At 40.1% G+C, this 20184-nt stretch overlaps 2 long non-coding RNA genes across 3 annotated transcripts in view; one reads left to right on the top strand and one right to left on the bottom strand.

The window, feature by feature from the left end:
- LOC123970419 overlaps window positions 1–5059 on the bottom strand; it is a 38683-nt gene extending 33624 nt beyond the window's left edge. For both annotated transcript variants that reach the window (XR_006824972.1, XR_006824973.1), the window contains exon 1: window positions 4993–5059. This is a non-coding gene — a long non-coding RNA (uncharacterized LOC123970419). The remainder of the gene's footprint in view (window positions 1–4992) is intronic.
- Window positions 4763–20184, top strand: part of LOC123970420 — a 25081-nt gene continuing 9659 nt past the window's right edge. Inside the window, exon 1 of the long non-coding RNA XR_006824975.1 lies at window positions 4763–5170. This is a non-coding gene — a long non-coding RNA (uncharacterized LOC123970420). The remainder of the gene's footprint in view (window positions 5171–20184) is intronic.

Below are 20184 nucleotides of genomic sequence, written 5' to 3'. Positions count from 1 at the left end.
GAGTCTACCAGCCTCCAGAAAAGCTTTTCTAATTTCTATGTATACAGTATTTTGAAGGTACAGGGGAAACCGCTGGTAGCTTGCTGGTACATGTTCTGTGCACTCTGGATGCCTCCCCAATTAACTTCTCACCTGAATGGCAGTGATGGACAGTTGTGGGGTGGGGGTAGGTGGGCAGTGCTATCTCCAGGTGTGATGAACAGCGTTCTGCTGGATGAAGAGTTCAAATGGGGACCAGAGTTGTACTGTTATGTTGACCTTTAGATTGATGGACAGTTTGGGATGGCGGGCTGTTATTTTGTCAGTTTCATTCTTGTCAGTGAAGGAGGGTGAGAGATGGGCAGTGTGAGTGAGGGGTAGGTCGCTGTAAGTGGCATTTAGTGCTGATGTAGAGGTGAGAGGCGATACCGGGCCCTGGGTCTGTCTGTCACCCCTGAAAAACAGGTTTAAAGAAGGCTGACAGTACTGCGACACCAGAGTGCATGATGGGTGTGTCGGGTTGCTCCTTGCAGACATATATAAATGACTTGCTTACATGTTGTTTTTTTCAATTTTATTTCAACTTAATATTATATGAAGTTAAGTGTATTCTGAATTGTAAATTGATTGTAAAACAGTTTTTTTTCAGTATCTTCTCCAATTAGAATATTTAGGATGTTTACTGTATCACTGATGACTCACAGTCATATAAATAAACACATTTCTGCTTTATTTTCTCTCTCCCTGGTATTTCTGCTCAGCCAACACTGTTTGTATCAGCAGTACATCTACAGGAATAACCTGAGTGAGCTAAGATCAAAAGGAAAGATCAGTGGTTAAGTTACCCACCTCATTCACACAAAGTGCATTTACCCTAAAAGTAGGAGGGCACATGGATGTCTTGGCCCAGTTGCAGTGACAATAACAGGACTTCTCTTTGAAGTAGTTTGAGTCTGGCTTTGTAGAAAAAAAACAGGTCTAAAAAAGAGCGTAACATTTCTCTTCACACTGCTCTCTGTGCTTGTTGTCTGTGCCTGATTTTCATCATATATTTCTAGTAAACAATCTTTTGATAAAATAATTTAGTAGCAGTTGACTGACCCACATCAACTTGTTTTGAGCATTTTAACAACTTCTTGTCTACGCTGGCTTAAAAGTTGAGCTCAGTTCATTCTTGACCTTGGAAACAGCAGCTGTATAAATAATCTCACCACAAGGTCCATTAAACAGCTTTCAGCCATATTACATGATCTTTATGAGAAGATGGAGAAAATAATCGTTCACTTTGGTGTGTAAACTGTAGCCTATGCCCTACTGCACATTTCTGGGTGGTGAACTGGCACAATTGGCCTGCAGCGTTTTCTCAGGGTTTCACACAGAATATCTCAGTAAAAGTTCAACATTTTGGGAAACACTGTACACTTTGTATTTGCCTCTACTTGTTGTCTTGCTGAGATGCAGATACAAAAATCGATTAGATATATAGCATGTTATTTAGTGTGCTTTAGAGGTGCCAGTAGGTAACTTTTTTAACCTTTGGACAGAGCCAGGCTTGTTGTTTCCCAACTTTGTTTTTATGCAAAGCTGAACTAAGCTAAACCATGACAATTACTTATTTGGTGGATGTGTTGCAGTGGGAATAAAAGACAAGTGTCTAATCCACTGCGCCATCGCAACCTCTCTATAATAATTAGTATTTTGTATTCATTTTTTACCAAACTTCAAATGCTAAATGTGCAACATGCAACATAAAATTACTGAGTGTATAACTAAATAATATAACTACTAACTTTCAAATTAGTTCGGGAACGACCGTGTCAGTTTCACAGGATCGCACCAGTCACACTGAAGCAGTTGTTTGCCTGTCTGTTAGCTGCAGGCATGTGATTGTCACAGCAACAACTCCACACAGAAAGGCTGGGGTAACCGGGGTTTGAACCCGCAACCTTCTTGCTGTGAGGCGACAGTGCTAACCACTGCCCCACAATGCCGCCCCGTCACAATCATTCACAAGAAATTAATTGATAACGTGACAAAACCTTTAACATAAGGACAACTTAACAAGCAACCATTCATACAACAAAGTGTAGCCTATATAGGCTACATGAGTGATCAATCGACACAGTGTTGGGCAAGTTAAGAAGTAATATAGTTATTACCTACTAGTTAGCATAGCTTAAGTAATAGCTAATGTTACTCTACTTACTACTGGGTGATATAACGCCACTCTCTCCCCATGTGTCCATTATCACTGGCAGCTCCTTTACCTGCCCCCAGTATTTTTTTTATTAAAGATGCATGATTCACATGGGTCAGATTTTCAGGTCGGAAAAATCACATCCCTGTAGCTGTATCTTCATATTTAGTATACAGGTACGAGCGTGGTTTCGATCTTCTTATCAAAGCGAGTAAGTGCATTTCCTAAAGTGTTTTTCCCAAGTACAAAACCATCATCACACCAAAATCCCTGTGGGTGTAGCGGTTCCTGATGTGGGTGTGTGGTGGCACATTATGCGTGACAGCCACCCTTCAAACATAAAATACTCAAGAGCTTTAATAACATTTCCTCCTAGCATAATGCTTGCACTTAACACACAAAATGAACAAGTAAGGGACGATATTGAGCCTCATGATTCTGATTCTATAAAAACATCTTTACATCACTAAAGAGAAGGCCATTAGGGCTACAGGTTTAGTGAATAAAATAACATTTTACATTCAAGCCAGCTGTATTACAGTACACATAAAATGTACACTGTAGTAAACTTCAATTCTTCATGCATGCGCTAAATAATTAGATTAAATAATTGTTGAAAGGGCCAATTGAAATAAGACTTTATTTTATCCCGAGGGAAATTGTTGTGCAGCAGTTGCACTAGAAAGCAGGAAAAAGAGAGCACATATACAGAATTATAGTATCAAAAAGTGTAAATGATATTAATGATAGTACACCCTTTGTGTTATTCAGATTAGATTGATGTGCTTTGCCTGAAAGGTTCTGGGTCCCAACAAGGTTATGGGGGAAGAAACATTTACGACATTACTGATCTGAAATTATATTATATTATGCTGTAATAAACGCTGAGGATCTCAGTACCTTACAGTAAATGACTCACCACCTCTTCAGTCTTTTAGCCCCAGCTTTAAAGATTGAACTGCCTGGTGTCGTTACTAAAACCGACCTTTTGCACTACTAGTAAACCAACAGCCCAAAAAAGAAAATCTTCGAACAAACACAAAAACAGCACATTTGACCAACAAATTTCAAATTTAGCATATCAACTCTAGTCATTTCAACACCTTTTTAAAAAGTATATGCATTTTACACCATTTCGGGTTTCCCTGTATTTTTCTGTCACAATTTACTTTTCAATCACTTTCTGTCAGTCAAATGCTGCTGCTACATTACTTTGCAATTACATTGTGTTCTGTGTGGTATGCACATAATTGAGAGCAGCACACATATTTCATCCCTGAGGAGAACACTTGGGGACATTTTTTAGCTACAGCAAGGAGACATGGACAAGAAAAAGAAATGTTTTGAATTTGATGACCCACTGCACCATCATCAGGGCCAATTTTGCCTTCTCTTATACAACAACGTGTGATCTATCCACTACATTGTTGAATATAAAAGTAACAGCTAACCAAGACAATTATTAGGCCCTGTTGGAAGTCTGCACTCTACTGAGCACTTTCCTCCTTTATTGTGCATTTCACCAGATGGTACCTTAATGAGCCAAAGCTGTCACTCTTTAAATTACACACAGCAAGGAAAAGAGTGGCAAAGACTAAAAACACCCCTTTGCAAATTTGAACAAGGTCATAATAAAGTGGTCAGCAGTTGCCCAGAATGGCTGCCGAAACAGCTTGATTTATGTCTGTCTGTAATTAAATGAGGAAACAGAGTGACCTCTGCTAAGCCTGAGCCTCGGCCAATCAGAGGCAAAGTTCCATCACGCACGAGGTATGTGTAAGAGTTATTTTCTTCCATCACCAACAGTTATTGTCCCAAACTATTAACTATATCCTATAACATTAGCTTTCAAAGAGAGTGTACACAGGAGGAGTCTGCTGTAGCCCATATTTACTCATCAGGAGGGATGTGCTTTCACTAAGGTTACATTTCTCTGCTGGATCAGCAGCTTTTTATGTGTTATTCAGCTGTAACAGTAAAACAGAGAAAACTACTGATGTAAATCAAAGTATGATATAAAACTACTTGTTTTAATGTTTCATCAAATAATGAGAGTTTTTATGCTCATGCAAGGATTCACGTGCTGAAAGCCATTCTGGATGCCACGTGGGGCTAGAGTGGACATAGTGGGGGACACTGAATGTCAATGCCCCTGAAAGGCAATCACCCATTACAATGAAAAATGGATACATAAACCTAATGTAACAAGATTAAGAGTGTACAGCCACACTGCAATGTGAGACTGTACTTAGGCATAGTGGTGCTTTGAGCTAAATACTAACATCATACTAGTATGCTCACAACAACAATGCTAAAGTGCTGATGCAGGTGAAACGTTTACTATGTTAACCATATTTAAAGTTTAAACATGCTTAACACAAAGTACAAGGTAGACTTACTTGTCATTTTACAACACAGGTTCCACAATCATACCAAGGCTTCAACTTTTCTAACTTTAAAAATAGTCTGTAGAAAATATTTTCTTGTGACCTACAGACTACAGCAGCAGTTGGGAGAACAGATGCTGCAGCACCTGAGAACGGGTTGAAAGGTCGGGAACAAGGTGAGCGCAACAGAAGAGGAAAATCAACTTTAGAGACAGACATCAATCAGAGCTATTATTATAACACCTGCGCCGCTAACGTCTGTCTTGTGCGGACTCAATAGCCAAAGCTACAAGACACTGGCAAAAGCAAACTAACTACTTACAGCCGCACCCAGTCAAGTCTAACAAAGATATTCAGCGCTCAAGTTTAAAGTAGTATGTGAGTTTGTTGTGCAAGAACATTAGCTGGCTGGGACAGGTGCTAGCTTACCTGTTGTTCTCCTAGCCGTTACACGACTGACAGGACGTCAGTGGACACCGCACGCACTACAGGTGGCCCCACTGTGACGCAGTGGAAAAACTATAAAAGTAACAACGTCACAAGAAGGATATTTAACCTCACATCGACTGACCGTCCCTTCACACAGAGAAGGCCCAGTTGTGATGTGGTAAGTAAAGCTTTATTATTACACCCACTGACTGCTTTCGTTTATGCTCTAGATGAAGTTGCAATTATCTGTGTCTGTTTATATTCATGTGTATTCAGCCTTGGCGCTGTCCTTTTGTTTTGAATTGTGTGCTGTTGTGTTGGTTAGCTCAGGACCTTTTAATGGCATTTAATTGTGTTTTCAGACATGTTTTGCCTGGTTGGGCCTGGGGGTTCATTTCTTAACGTTCTGGTTATATATTTTTGTTCAACAACTTCTTAAATGTTTTATCACTGACATCCACATCCAAGCAGTTGTGGAAAGCAACTGTTTGCTCAAGTATGGTACTTATGTACAGTTTTGACAGTACACTTTTTCTGCTACTTTAAACCGCCTCAATACACCACTTTAATAGCCAAATACTGTACTTTATACGCCATTAAATGTTTGTGCCTTAGTTACATGTTACTTCACCGACCTTTTAATACAACCAACAAATAAGCTATCCAGCAGTAAAAAGCAAATAAAATTAGTCCCACTTTTGCCAGCTGCGACATTAACAGATGTAGGTACACATCAATAATTATAATCCAATAATTTATTATATTCTGAAATGGACCACTCTGCATAATGAGTAATTTTACATTTTGTACTTTTAAGTTTATTTTGAAGCTAGTGTCTTTGTAAGTTTACTTTTGTAGTATTTTGAATGCATGGCTTTTATTTATTAAAAGCCACAGCATTTCTACACTGTGGTATTGTTACTTGAACAACCAGAAGTTACGTAATGTTCACTGTTACTCACCAAACTCAGTGCGTGGATCCTTTTAGGTCTCGCAAACATGATTGACTCATTCCTGTTTACATGGTTGCAGTCTTCCTCTTACCTTTTTTTTTAAGTAAAAGATCTGACTACTTCTTCCACCACAGAAGTGGATTTTTGAGGCTCACATGTATACATGAAGAACATTATATAGTCTCTCTCAAAAACCTTTTGTAGATTTTCCAAAACAAATCACACACCATTACAGCAGTTTTTATTAAAATCATGTGTCATCTACTTTTGAATTTGACCAAATACATATTAATGTCTACGGAGGCAGCATGGTTACTCGTATGTCTAGTGATTAGAGTTGTAGTTAGTCCTGGAAATTACTTGAATATGTCACAAATATTATTTATTTTGGATATCGTTTTGTAAGAATTCACTTGAATCTGACATGAACAGACAGTTAATGAGGGCAACCCCTCATTAACTGTCTGTTCATTTCACTTGCCAGATGTTTTGAGAAGATGAAAAGACATTATTAAAATTGTGTGAATTTGGATAATTGAAAACATAAATCTGCTTCTTTTTTAATCCCAGCCCAGTTGGTCAGCCTGTACATGATGAGGCTATATGACATAATTTACTGAAATCATACAGTTACACACCCCTGAAATATGTGCCGTCACTAGAGTCAAGTAATTAATCAAATGGAGTACATTTTAAAAAAAGCAGACTCAACATTACAGTAGAGATGTGGTCATAAATTTACAAACATTCAGCTACATATATAGTAGATTAATATTTCTTTATATAATACTCCTTTACTCATTCCCTAAAGTCACACATACTTTTCTATATCTTTCCAACCAGGTCGTCCAGCCACATATACCACTAAAAGTATTGTCTGATTGCAGTGAAGCTTATGACGTCTCTTCAGGCAAACAATTAGTGTTGTCTACAGCCTGACTGATAATGGATTTTTAAAAAGGAGCCATTCAATTAGTTAAAGAAATGTGACTGAGACATGTACTGAAAAACACATTTTACAGTTGGAAAATAGACCTACTTAGGCCCAATCGTTCTTTGTTGTAACTATGTAACTCATTTGTCATTTGCTGACATATGCTCAAGTGTTGTCTTTGAGCTTGGTTGTGTAGATAAAGAAAGCTTAAAACAAATATGTAGTGCAAACTTAACTGCTTAGCCTCATGAAACCAGACATTACTACTTGTTTTTCATAAAGGTAAAACACATTCAGCCCCTGTTTGATTCATGTATAGAACCGTTAATAAAAGACATGTCTCCATTTGTCTCCCATCACACACAGAGATGTTCGGTTCTCTCCTGATGCTTTTAGTCTTGCCTGTTCACTTACTGTAGGTGCCTTCTGTGTTCCTTGCTTTTTACCCATTTATAGTCCAGCTGAGTGTTTAAATAAATGTCGTTTAAATGTTAATAACAGTCAATTAAATACCCATCCCTAAAAAAATGCCAAAGCCAAGCAGTGACTGACCCGCACTTAACCCAGGTTGGATGATGCATGTTGACCCATTGAGAATGACCGCCAACGCGCTGCGCCAGTCTGAAAGGGGTATAACAGGATATATCCTGACCTAGCACTCCATTAACCTTACTGCTTATTTGAGCAGCATGCATGCTTTTTTCTTTATTTTTTTGTCTCTCTTTATTTCCTACTGAGAGATGCAGTAATATCTTAAGGCTTTATACTGTATATCATTACATAAAAACATACCTGTTGTGACTGATTCCACTGCCGTTACATTTAAACAAACCTTGCCAAGCACAGAATCTAATTCTGAGTTAGTTTTCACAGCATGCTACTGTCACGTTAGCCAGTGCCTAATTCTGTCTAATTGAGTAATTACTGCAACTCTGCATAGTGACACCTCCACTCCAAGGTCAGTCCAATGAGTTGCCAGCTTCACACAGAGAGACTGAGTCAAGCCCACTCGTACCACAGAGAACACAGCGGGAGATTTCCACAAATCCAATAAATCTAACTGCAGGTACCCACCGCACACGTGCAGGAATGCACACATACACACATATATAGACCGCAGTACTGGTACAAGCCAGATTGTATGAGGGGGTTGTAGTGACTCCATGGTAGGCACTGTATCATCACAACAAGAAACATCTGAATTGATTCATGGCTTTTTTTTTTTTTTTTTTTTTTTTGGTGTGGTGTGGTTTACATCAGCTGCTGTGTTTGCCGTTATTCTCTTGGTACTCTGGATTTATCTTAAATTTCAAAGACACTTAAATTCACTTTTAATGAGAGACTCTAAATTGTTTATAGTCAAAAGTGGAATGTCTGCCTTTCTGTTGTGGTCTGTCAGGGAGGCCACATCATCATTAAACGTCAAAAAGGAACATAAAATGAAGAACAAAACAAAACGGGAGCTAACAGAATATCTCAGAATTAGTCAAATTGTGGAGTTTTCTTCTAAATTCTTGTCTTCTGTAAACTTTTGTTCCTGTTACTCACCAGTACACAATGTGTGTATCTTTTGAGGTTGATCAAATAAGATGAATGCAGTCCTTCAAGGGCTGCCCCATTATGTTCAACAAAACCATTAGTGGATGAGTCTTTTTTGGGTTTTATTTTTTTTCCAGGAAATTTTATTACAACAAAGTGGAGGTTGTATTATATTCGAGGACTAGATAATTGTTGTAAATGTTATTGACAATACCAGATATTTTCTTATGATGGAAAGTATTGCAGACATGTTAGTTGAAGCCTTACTGTTGCAAGGCAACATCTCTTTCCGTCCATTTGTAGTGTCTTTTAGAGGGCCGCAGCCCAGTTCAACCTACAGGAGTTTATGATGGTTTGTGCAATGTGTTTTACTACCACGGAGGAAATTTCTGATGATTAAGAACGAGTGGAAAGTGCCTACTAAATTAAAAGCCAAGCCCCAGTCCCTTTTACTGGCCTGTTGTCGCCACATGTTTGGACAAATAAACACAGGTCTCAAATAGACTCAGATCTGCTTTTATAGAAGTTCAAATATAAATGTCTAAAAGTTCATCAATATGGACATGCTACACATTGTTAGATGGATTAGATTCTCCACAATTTGTTAAATTAATTTTACAGACCATGAGCACCAAAGTGATATTTCCCAGCATGATAGGGTAAACAAGAGATGATGTGATTCCCTACCTTTTGAAGCAGTCAAAGTCAGAATATGTGTCCATTTCTTGATTATTTAACTTTCATCCTTTCTAAGTAAGGCTGTACCAAGGGCTTTTGCAAAAATGAAGTACTGTGCTATTGTCAAGCCAACCGTAAGGCAAGCAACCACAACAACTGAAGCAACCACAACAACAGCTATGTTCTTACCTTCTTGCTTTACGCTTCAGTGCGTGTTAAATGAATTAGGCAATTATGTTAGCATGTTATTTAAATTTACTTGATAGGCATGCCCTGAAGGTAAAAATATAGCTACGTGTGAAAAAGACATGGTCAAACTGCAGTAAATTAGTTTGGCAATGTTGACTAGCACCCAGCAGCTAGCTTGCTCAGACCATAATACTGTTAGTGTCTCGGGGCAGTGAGGTGAGATTTACAAATACACTTAACAGTGCATTTATGTACCAAATTACTTATCATAAATAAAGTAATTTGCCAAAATAAAAATGGCAATAATACCGCATACAGCTGTTGAGTCACAATAAATCCCCACAGGAGAAATTACTTCACCGCAACTGCCATAGCTGTACGTGTATTTTGTACTGGTACTCATTTTACTTGCTCGCCTAGATGCGCTGTTCCAGAGCTACAGTAGATCAAGTTGATGATTCGCAAGTCCCACTGAGACAGTCACTCAACTGTATACTCATCTCCGTAGAGTTCAGAATCTGTCTGGAAGAGAACAAACTGGTGTTTGGGAATCAGTGCTCAATGTTCTCAGGCAGTGCAGCTCCATCACCTGTAGAAGATTTTAACAAATTTCAATATAAGAGTTAGAGTTCACATCAACCCTTAGGGGACTAAGCCCTGTTTGGTTCGTTTTCTCTATTTATACATTTGGGCTTATAAACCATATGTAATGGAGATGGAACACCATGTGTTTGGTATCTATGGATTCAGAAGACCCTAAGCTAACATAATCATGCATGTAATGTGCTTATAAAGGAAGTATGAGTGAAAAATGCACAATAAACTAGAGAATTTCATCAACGAAAATTAGATTTTTGTGATTTATTAATAAAAATCACACCTTATACATCAGTATTATCTGTTTTGGAACTCAAAACATGTTTATCCAACCCTTTGTGTCACATCCATATGCAGGTTTTCAATAAAATGTGCCCAGAACAATGTAATAATGCAGCTAAAAGGCGTTTTTCTCATGCATCCCCCTAACCCAAAGCAAGGCATCTCTAAGAAGATGCAGTGGGGTTCCTGGCATGCCCCACACTGCCAGGGGGTCTTGTTATAGGCTCTGCTTGCTTACAGAATGCTCAGAGTACTTGATAAAATACTATGTCCACAAGTCAATCTTCTGGTCTGCAGCCACTGTAGTCTATATGGATGTGTTTCCAAAGTCACTCTAGATGATGATCATCATGCAGATGATGTGCTGGAAACATGCTGTGAAATAAAGTCACAGGAGAGAGCAATTACACAATTAATCAACTAAACTAAACTAAACTAAACTTCTGTGTCAAAATCCAACGGAGGAAAACAGCATCTTCCCTGTAGCCTCACTCTTGTGTAAACATGCAGCTCACTGCAGACAGAAAGGAGGGGGGCCGAAGTATGAAAATGACAATGACGCGGCCCCTATGTATGCAGAGAGGAGCGAGCACGAAGGAGGGGGCTGGCTGCCAGGAGCGGTGCAGCCGACACACAATGGAGGAAAACATACATCGACTCTAGCTAAAACAGCCCATTTACGCAAATACATCCAAAACAGCTGACAGTAAGCTATAATGATCACACTTTATTACATTATTTTATGATAAAGACGTTATTTGAAGTTACATACCTGTCTCAAATCCATTTTTGATCGCGTTCGCCTCCACGGTAAACAAAAGACTTCGGCTTCGGCTGCTACGTGATCCAACTTTGGCTCAATGCTTCTGCTGTGAAAACGTTTCCTCTTTGCCATTATGAAAGCACTAAAACAATAATAATAACGTTTATAAAGTTACTCCGTCGGCTTGCTTAGACGTTGGCTTTCTCTGCCTCCGAAGCGCTCCGCTGCTCGTGTTTACTCCAAGCCTGTCTCTGAGTGACTGCGCCCTGAACTCGTTAAAGGGCTCCAGAGTCGCTCTGATTGGCCCCAAAATTACCCCCAAACTTCCATTAGTCAATGCGCGTAGAATACGCCCGACGACATCGATTTCATTGGCTTTTACTCGCTGCCTTTGGAAAACAAGGGAGGAAGCTATATACACAACCCAGATATCCCCGGGAGTCTCAGGAATACGGCAAAAAAGACCGCATCACTCTATCATAAATCGTTTGGAAGTTATGATGCCTTTTGCCAGATGATGACGTATTAGGCGGTACCGCCCAATCCGCCCCCTAATCTAATACATGTACGTATTACTCACAGTGCTCTTGAACCTCTTGCAGACATCGTCTATGAAGTATGCAAGGATTGGAGACTTGAGCCATGCCAAACAGTGGTCATTGACTATGCTGGTGTCTCTCAGCTGTCAGTGACAACTTTAGCACTGTGACCTGAGGTCAAACATGATAGCTCAGCTAGGAATAGCAACAAGAAGACCTGTTAAATGAATGCTAACTGAAAAGACCTGGTATTGATCTCACACCTCCCTCCTGCTCCTGATTTCTCTGTTGGAAAACCAAAAGCGGTCAGTGAATCCTCTCCTGCACAAGTTGTAATATGCACAGGGCCGCAGGAAGGAACTGGTCCTTTAAATAGGAATGCAGTCCTTGAGCTGTTAAGTCATTCCAGGCTTGGAGCGAGAGGTGTCAGGCAGAATCCAGCGCATCATCTGTTGCTTCCTTATTTGACCTGGTAGTGTTTCGATTTAGGTAGAGGTTCAAAAAAGAAGAAAAATAAAAAAGATCACCATGACAATATCCTGAAATACTTTTTACTAAAGATAAAACTGAGGCCAGCGTGTTGGTCAGTAGCTTGTCATCTCTGACTCTTAGTTTGGTGTCATAAAAAGTTGCAGCTTTGGCAGCACACAAGTGTGAACAGGCCAGGTCACATGGAATCTGATCTTTTCCAGTTCAGTTTTGACTCACTTTCAAATATGGTCCAAATCCAATACATGTTGGATTTAGTATTTATTTTTTTTAAATGCGACCTCAGTCTAAACGGTCAGATTGGAATTGATGCAACTCTGACGTCACTGTAGAGCTGCCTATTCTGTGCTAGACGGACCCACGGTGAACAAAATACTCCACGAAAGCCATTATTAAACATGTGGCTCTCTTTCTCCTCTACCTTGCTATCATCTGCCCACAATTTCCCTTTTTTCCACCTGAATTCCACTGGATCGTGCTCTGAGTTACGTGCATGCTACTTGTCTAAGCGGAAATGGTATATCGAGAGATTGAGTTGTGGGACATAAACTGTAATGAAAAGGACAGAAAGTTGTGAACACTTGTCATAATTCGTGAGAAATGTGTCCCTGTGAGGGCAATCAAATACGGGAGTCTCCCATGAAGATCGGGATGGTTAGCAAGTATGAGCTAACCGGAGCTAACATCTGTGGTCTCCTTGTTTACTTCTGTATGACGGCGAGCTGTGTGTGACGTTGTTTTATTCTTCTGCGCTTCTTCTTCACTTGCAGGCTGTGGACACTTAACTCTTCAGTCTGATGTGGGCCATATTTAAACAATAATGTGAACTGTCAATCAAAAAAATCAGATCTGGAAGAAAAAATCAGAATTGATCATACAGGCCTGCAGTGTGAACGTAGCCTAAGTAATTTTTATCAGAATATACGCATACATTTTAATTGTAGAAAGTAAACTCGCTTCACAACAACATCCAGCAACTTGGTGACTTGGATGTCAGTAGTCTCATCAACCATTATTCCCCACACAGGGAAATTTGACAACTCTGCCACCAGCTGGTCCAACACGTTCCCACTCCCATCTTGGCACATATTGACGCTTGGTCAATGCCCTTTGTCGTCGCCTTTTAATGACCTGGGTAACCCTTTTGCGTCAACTTCCGGTAAAGTTGGCAACAGTAAATATGCAACGTCCGGTTAGACTTTCAAAATAAAAGTGTTAGTGTTTCGAAACACCGCCATTTTGAAACGGTGCGTTAAAGTTGTGAAATGTTGCAGTTTGGTTAGGTTTAGGCAAGGTTAGGAAAAGATCATGGTTTGAGTTACTAACTTTACACGTCAGTTTACACCTAAGTTAACTATCAATTTAACTTAGGTGTAAACTGATTTACTACAGGGCTTTCCCCACTACGTTGAACTGTGATGGTAAAGGGATCCCCAGTGCGTCACAAACTGACAACTATGGCTCTTGACCATGCGTCCATATGTGTCGACTTGGAGTGAGAAGGGGTTGGCTGGTCATCCACAATCACTTCATCAATGATGTGGGTGTGTGTTGGCACTGACCTAGGGGCAGAAAAGTAATTAGGCTGGCCTACTTGACAGTGTAAATTATGTGAAGATGGTCAATTTACAATAATGTTATTAAATGGCTGCAGAATTTACAGGCCCCTTTTCATGAGGCATTCATATATTATTTTGAAGCAGCCTTCAAGAGCTCTGTGGTCCATGTCCACTTGTGCAGCTATGGCACGCTCCAGTGTTCTCCCTAAAAATACAACAAAGTATTTTTATTAAAACAACTATTTTGAATTTGTAACTTATGGAGTAAGGCTTTGGGAAAGTGCTACCTTTCCATTTCTCCTTTTTTCTTCTGCTGCTTTTATGGATAGCTGTCATGTTATGACATTTTAAGGTATCAAGCCTGTAGTTTGTGGACGGCTGTCTCACAAAAGCCATCAGCAAGCTGCATCATCAGTGCACAAAGCTTTTGGTATAGGTAACATATCATTCTGTCCTTATTATGTCTGAGCTAAGTAAATTTGATCAGCCATTGCGGGTAAAAGCTTTGTTTTTGAGAAAATCTAGGAGGAATAAAAAGTGGCGTCTTGACTCCTTGTCCTGTCCTACACTCTGACTCTGATCCTCTCTACCACCGGTCCCTTCCGTATCTTGTGGTTGTACTACTTTCAGACCTGGTCAATTTACTGCATCGCATCAGTAATATGAATTATTACTGGAGATGCACAGATTGCATTTTTCCTGGCCAATTCTGGTTTTGGCCAATTCTGATTCTTTCTTTACTGTAATTGACAGCATACATAAACATTTTTGGAACTTTTTTTTATTGGAAAATTATTATTATTATCAGCACCAGCAAAAGCATTGGCAATTCTCATGGGGTCCATTCAACTGTCTGTTCATAACAAAACACTGATTATTAAATGACTTGTAAATAACTAAAGCACTTTTGTACAAATAAAATCAAATTGCAGTATTAAGTAGGCCAGAATGCAATGTAACTGTAGGGACATTTTGGGGGGGGGGTCAGACTGAAATCAGATAAACTAGATCATTAACTCTGGCAACTGATGCTGTGAACCGGGAGGAGGTTAGGTTCATAGGATAAGTTGGAAAACAGTCAGTTTCTCTATAACTCCTCCCCTCCTGCGGAGCCTGAGGCGGCTGTCTGACACACAGTTTCATTTACTCATTCATACTGTTGATATCAAAGCACAAATCTAAACGCATTTACATCTTTAAATACTTGTTAAGACAGATCTCCGCACATTGTGGATTTATCTTCAGCACAGAATACAATCTATGTGCCGATTGCCACTGGCATTTAGTCCTGTCAGGTTACAGCTTATTAAGTATAGCCTAGCCTTCCTATTTAAAATGAATGTAATGGGCTGTAGGAGAATTCAAGGGCTTTATCATTTATTAAGGAAAGTCCATTCTGGTAAATGATGAATGTGCAGCGCTGTGAAGAAAGTACTAAAGTTAGCGTATTGACTCCTTCCTCCACTCCTGCGTTTTAGAGCCAATCATGGTCCGCATTGGCAGCATTCATATTTATAGCTCCACCCGATAAAAATGGAGGATCTGCCTTTATTTAATCAAGTCCTGATCTCAGCAACTGATCTGCTGTTTAGTGATGGAGCAGTTTACACGGCAGTCCTGCAATACACCAGGACAAACTGACACCGTATACAAAGAAAGGAATAACATCATGCATCACATTTGCCGAATTTACAGGGGGGTCAATAATTATTATTAACGATTTTATAGTAGACAGTGTTTAACAACCATTTATATATTTTCCACTAACTCAACAACTCACAAAGCACTGATTTAAAAAAAAAAAAGTAATTAAGGAAGTTTGGTGCGGTTTACCCGCCACCTCACGCATAGACAGGAGAACTGTTTTCTCTTCTTTAGAAAGTATGAAATTGTCCGGTGTTGTCTAATCTTGTGCAGTCGGCAGCAACACGTTCTCCAGCTGGGAATGTCGCCATGAGCAATGCGTCGTTTATGATTGTAAAGTGAGGGCACATCTGGAATGTGAACGCGGCCGTTGAGTATCATGATTATGTGCCACTCTCAGCACTATTAAAAATCAGTCAAATTGACCAAGGGAAACTGTATAGAAGACGTTACAGCTCATAACGTGAAGTAACACGACTGGGAAGCTAGCTTGCTAACTAGCTTACCGAGACGAGTCTTCATCATCCACAGTGCAACAACATGAAGTGCCTCCTCTTCAGATGCTCCGGTGTTTCCAGGAAAGCTCAGCTTTGGAGACGCTGCAGTTAATGACCTTTTTGGCTGAGTGAAGAGTGAAATGCCGCCACACTTTGGAGGTTTTAGGTTGTGAAGGTGTTACTGCAGCACTGATGTCGTGTCGTTGTAGTAACTTCACTGTTCACATCACTTTACTCCGTTAAGCTGACAATGTCGTTACGGCCCGATGACGTCATGAACATGAGGCCATGTTGTGATGTGGCGGGCAGGAGCCTTGTAATTCTCTATGCAGGAGAAACCCTGCAATTATTCAATGTTTTTTCTTTTGATTTGTTTTCATGTAAGCTTTTAAAATCTTCCATACACGTTCTTTTCCTGAATTCCATACAGGTTTCAGCACTGTCAAGTTGGATAAGCTGCTTGTCTGCAACTCATAAAAGAATTACAGTAAGTAGGAAGAGAGAATTAACCACACATCCACATCAGATGCTTAATGCTCCATATGTCAGCTGTGACCCTCCTGCTGTGACTTTGTTCAGGAATAATGAAACACATTGACATGACACAATCTCTGTTTTACCTGAAGATTATACACAGGAGGAAATGTGTACAATAGAACCGTCTCGCTCTTTGTCCATTGATGGTCTCTGCTACGGATCTAGAGTGCTAATTTTCTTCAAACCTTGTTCATGCATATATAGTTCCATTCCGGTTGCACTTAACAGCACAGTGAGGCATCGTGAGAGCTTAGAGTAGGGCACCAAGGTGCTCCTATAACCATTAAAATGTTAGACTGGCCATTAAATGCAGCTGTACCTTTTTGTAAGTAGCTCTATCCATCACTATTATGACGGTTATATTCTCAGTGTATGGTCCTGGGGAGACTGTTGATGCTCAATTTAGGCTGAACACAGAAATATGGTCTACTTAATGCCATGTTTGAGCAAAGAAAAGGGAAAAGAAATATGAATAAATGGGAAGACGTCGCTCATTTAGGTTGAACTCTGAAAAATCTTAAATAATGAGGCAACTGTTTAAATACTGATCTTGACAAAATCCCATACTGTACATTTTATCAACGCATTTCCCTAATCCACTTTAACACACACTCAAATATTGCTAGAGCAAGGTTTGCGCAATATACTGTATCTGTGTGCCAATGTTATAATTAAAATGGAGTCCTACAGACATAGGGCCCTAATTTGATATTGGCACAGATCAGAGATGCTGCATTGGAAAAGTGAGTGTTACATTGTGTGATATGTAATTGCAGAGGGAAGTTTCGAGAACTGTGCGTGGTTTTATATTTTGTCTTATTGTTCTGTATTTTATAGACGTAGTGCAAAACAGAACCCAACTCCTATTTTGTTTTCACACACCTTAGAACATGAACCCAAAGCTCTCCTTGTCAACTTTAACCCAGTAGGCATGAAGAACATGGTAAATTAAACTAAACACTTTTCAAGTTCTTTTTGAAATTGTTCTTGACAAAAACACTGGGAAGGAAGTCTTTGCGAACACTTTAACTTCATTGTTTGATGTGTGCAACAAGCAGCATGGCATTTAATAGTGTAATTTTGTGCCTTTTATTCACTAGCTAACAGAGGTATGACAGGAAACGAATGGGGATGACCTGCAACAAAGATCCCTGTCTGGAGGCGCAATGGGGATTTTGCAGGCATTTTGATAGAAGGAAAAGCACAGGTGTTACTAATAACATTATCAGTGGCTCTGTTCTATCCCAGTGCCTCAGTAAGCCCTCACGGTGTGACAGAGAACCAGTATAACCAATAAATAACAGACTGGCCATCTGGGGTACCGGGAGTTTTGACTACTGGGGCTGGCGCAACACAAAATTTTGTACTTTTAAATAACCCCAGACCCTGCTTAAAGCAACATTATGTAAGAGGGTTTTTTTTATCTTTTTGTGCAATTTGGCACCCCTACCATTTCAGATTCAGAATTCACTGCTATCTTTACTAATTGTTTACTAACATTACAATCAAAAACTAGCAAGTTGCCAACTTGCAACACAGCCAAACATCAAGCAAGTGCAACAACACAAGACATAGCAATATTACTTACTTTCCCGTCTGTTACGTGGTGACATTACATGGATAAATAGTGGAGTGGAGCAATCAAACAAACAAAAAGAGGGGGAAAAAGCTTTAAGGTGGAGATGAAAAGCTAAGAGAGAAGAGGTTGAAGTCCCTGGAGGCCGGTGCAGCCAAATGTTTTAAAATAACAAATTATTCATTTGGAGCAGTTACCAGTCAGTCATCTCAGCTTAGTAAGCCAGAAGACACTGGCAGCAGAGAGGGGAGCGAGAGCAGCCCTCATGAGTCCAGCGATATCAGTTCAACTGTCAGTCGAGGTTTTACAGCTGATGTGTTAAGACAGTACACAAATGGGGATAAGATAAGCAAGGTTTGGGTTTGGCTGGCTATTTAGCTATATCATGTGCCTTTTGCTGAAACATGTGCATATCACTTTTTGTGAACCAACCAATCACAATAGATGGGGCAAGGCATTGAAAGAAGTTTGACATGCTACAGCAAACTTGAGAAATGTTAAACTGATTGTTATGCATGAATGGTTATGACTATTGACAGGTTAGTACTTAGCATTAACAAATTAGTGACTAACTGGACAGTGACCTGGTTATAGATGGCATTGCTGAGAGAAGTGAGCTGCTGTAGAAACTGCTAATTTAAGATCCCCTCCAGACATGTTTTAACATGTAAAAAAAAAATTGCTGTACTTGGAATAAGAATTTGGATCTGATATGTTTTCTTTTCAGAAAAAAGTTCTTGTTAAGGTCTGAGTCAAAAAGTAAATATTTCATTCCCCGTCCATCCCTGTGAACAATATCATGATCCAGAAACCATAGTAGCTAAATGTAATTCAGCCATCATTAATGTTATAATTTACACCTGTGCTTTTACACACATGCATGCACGCACATACATTCAAACCATAGGTTACAGGAGGGGTGGGATGTTGATCACCCTGCAAATCACCCATCCAAACAAGCAGTGGAGGGAGGCTTCTGCAGATGCAGCATGTGGGAGAAGTAGCCCAGATAAACAAAAGCAAGACAAGCGATCAAATGCCATAGCGAAGTGGATCGCTACACACTGCATGCTGATCAGTATTAGGGAAAATGAACCTGAAAACCTCCCTTAAAATCACAACATAGTCGCTTGGCCCCGCAGGTTCTCTCAGGTAAGTAACCATGGCAACGGCTTCTGTGTACAATTACACACAACTTTACCCAGTGGCACCGCCAGGAATTTTGGGCCCCATGACAAAAAAAATCTAATTGGGCCCCATGACAAAGCTGCGCCCCCTCTGCGCAGCTGCTGTCACCACATCTCTAGGACCTAACTGTCCCATCAAAGGCTTTACATAACTCTAATTAAAGGCTTGCAACTCTCTTGCTTCTTGTAGTTCAATACTAGTTCTAGCACAATATTTACTGCTGGGATTTGTACATGCAAGTCTGTATGCAGTTCACTATTTGATGCAAGATTAACCACCACCATAAAAATGTCCTTAGGCAATCTTTTACAGTCTTAATGTATTTTTATTGTAAAATTATGAGATAAAATTCTCTTAACATTAATGAAAGATTAAAAAAGCCTCCCTTTAGTCAAATCTGCTGGCCACAAAGCTGGGTCAACATCTTTTTAATGACTTCTGTCTTCTTCCACCATGCATCTCTCATCCTCATCATTGCTGTAACTTTCTTTTCCTTCTTCCTTGTAAGTAAGTAAGTTTTATAAAGCGCTTTTCTCAGATAAAATCACAAAGTGCTGTACAACAGTAAGTAAAAACAAACAGTATAAAATGTGTATATATATAAAATTAAAATTACACTAGTGACCTATCAACCAAAAGCCTTGTTAAAAAGACGTTTTCAGATCCTTTTTAAAAGAGACAACAGTGTCTGCCAGACGCATGGACAGGGGCAGAGCGTTCCACAGTCTGGGAGCAACAGACTGAAATGACATGTCCCCTCGGGTGTTATAATGGGTCTTAGGGACTGCAAGTAGGTTCTGGCCAGAGGACCGATGAGTGCGGTCAGGGGAAAACGGCTTAAAAAAGGTCCTGCACTGGGCCGCCGGTCTGCCGCCGGACTTGATCGGCGGCCGTCATCCCGGTCAAAAACCTCCGCTTCCCGACGTAGGATCCTGAAGGAGGCTGTGCTCAGACGCTCCGGAGGCCGTCTCTACCCTGCACCGTCGGGTAGCCCTTCTCTCAGGTCTGTTACTGCTGCTCCAACACAACACTCAACAGCTCACACACTCCATCCTCAGTCCGCACACAGTGTTGAAGCAGATTCTGCTCAGTCCTGCTCTGGATCCCAACAACCAGCATCTCCTCGTCCTCTTTTCTCCCCAACCACACTAATAATTGGTGACTCCATAACCAGAAACCTCCGTTTCTTTAACGCTACCACTCGCTGCTTCCCCGGTGCCACCACGGC

The sequence above is a fragment of the Micropterus dolomieu genome, linkage group LG04 (genome assembly GCF_021292245.1).
Source record: "Micropterus dolomieu isolate WLL.071019.BEF.003 ecotype Adirondacks linkage group LG04, ASM2129224v1, whole genome shotgun sequence".
Taxonomy (NCBI): Eukaryota; Metazoa; Chordata; class Actinopteri; order Centrarchiformes; family Centrarchidae; genus Micropterus; species Micropterus dolomieu.
This window is presented reverse-complemented; position numbering and strand designations above follow the sequence as displayed.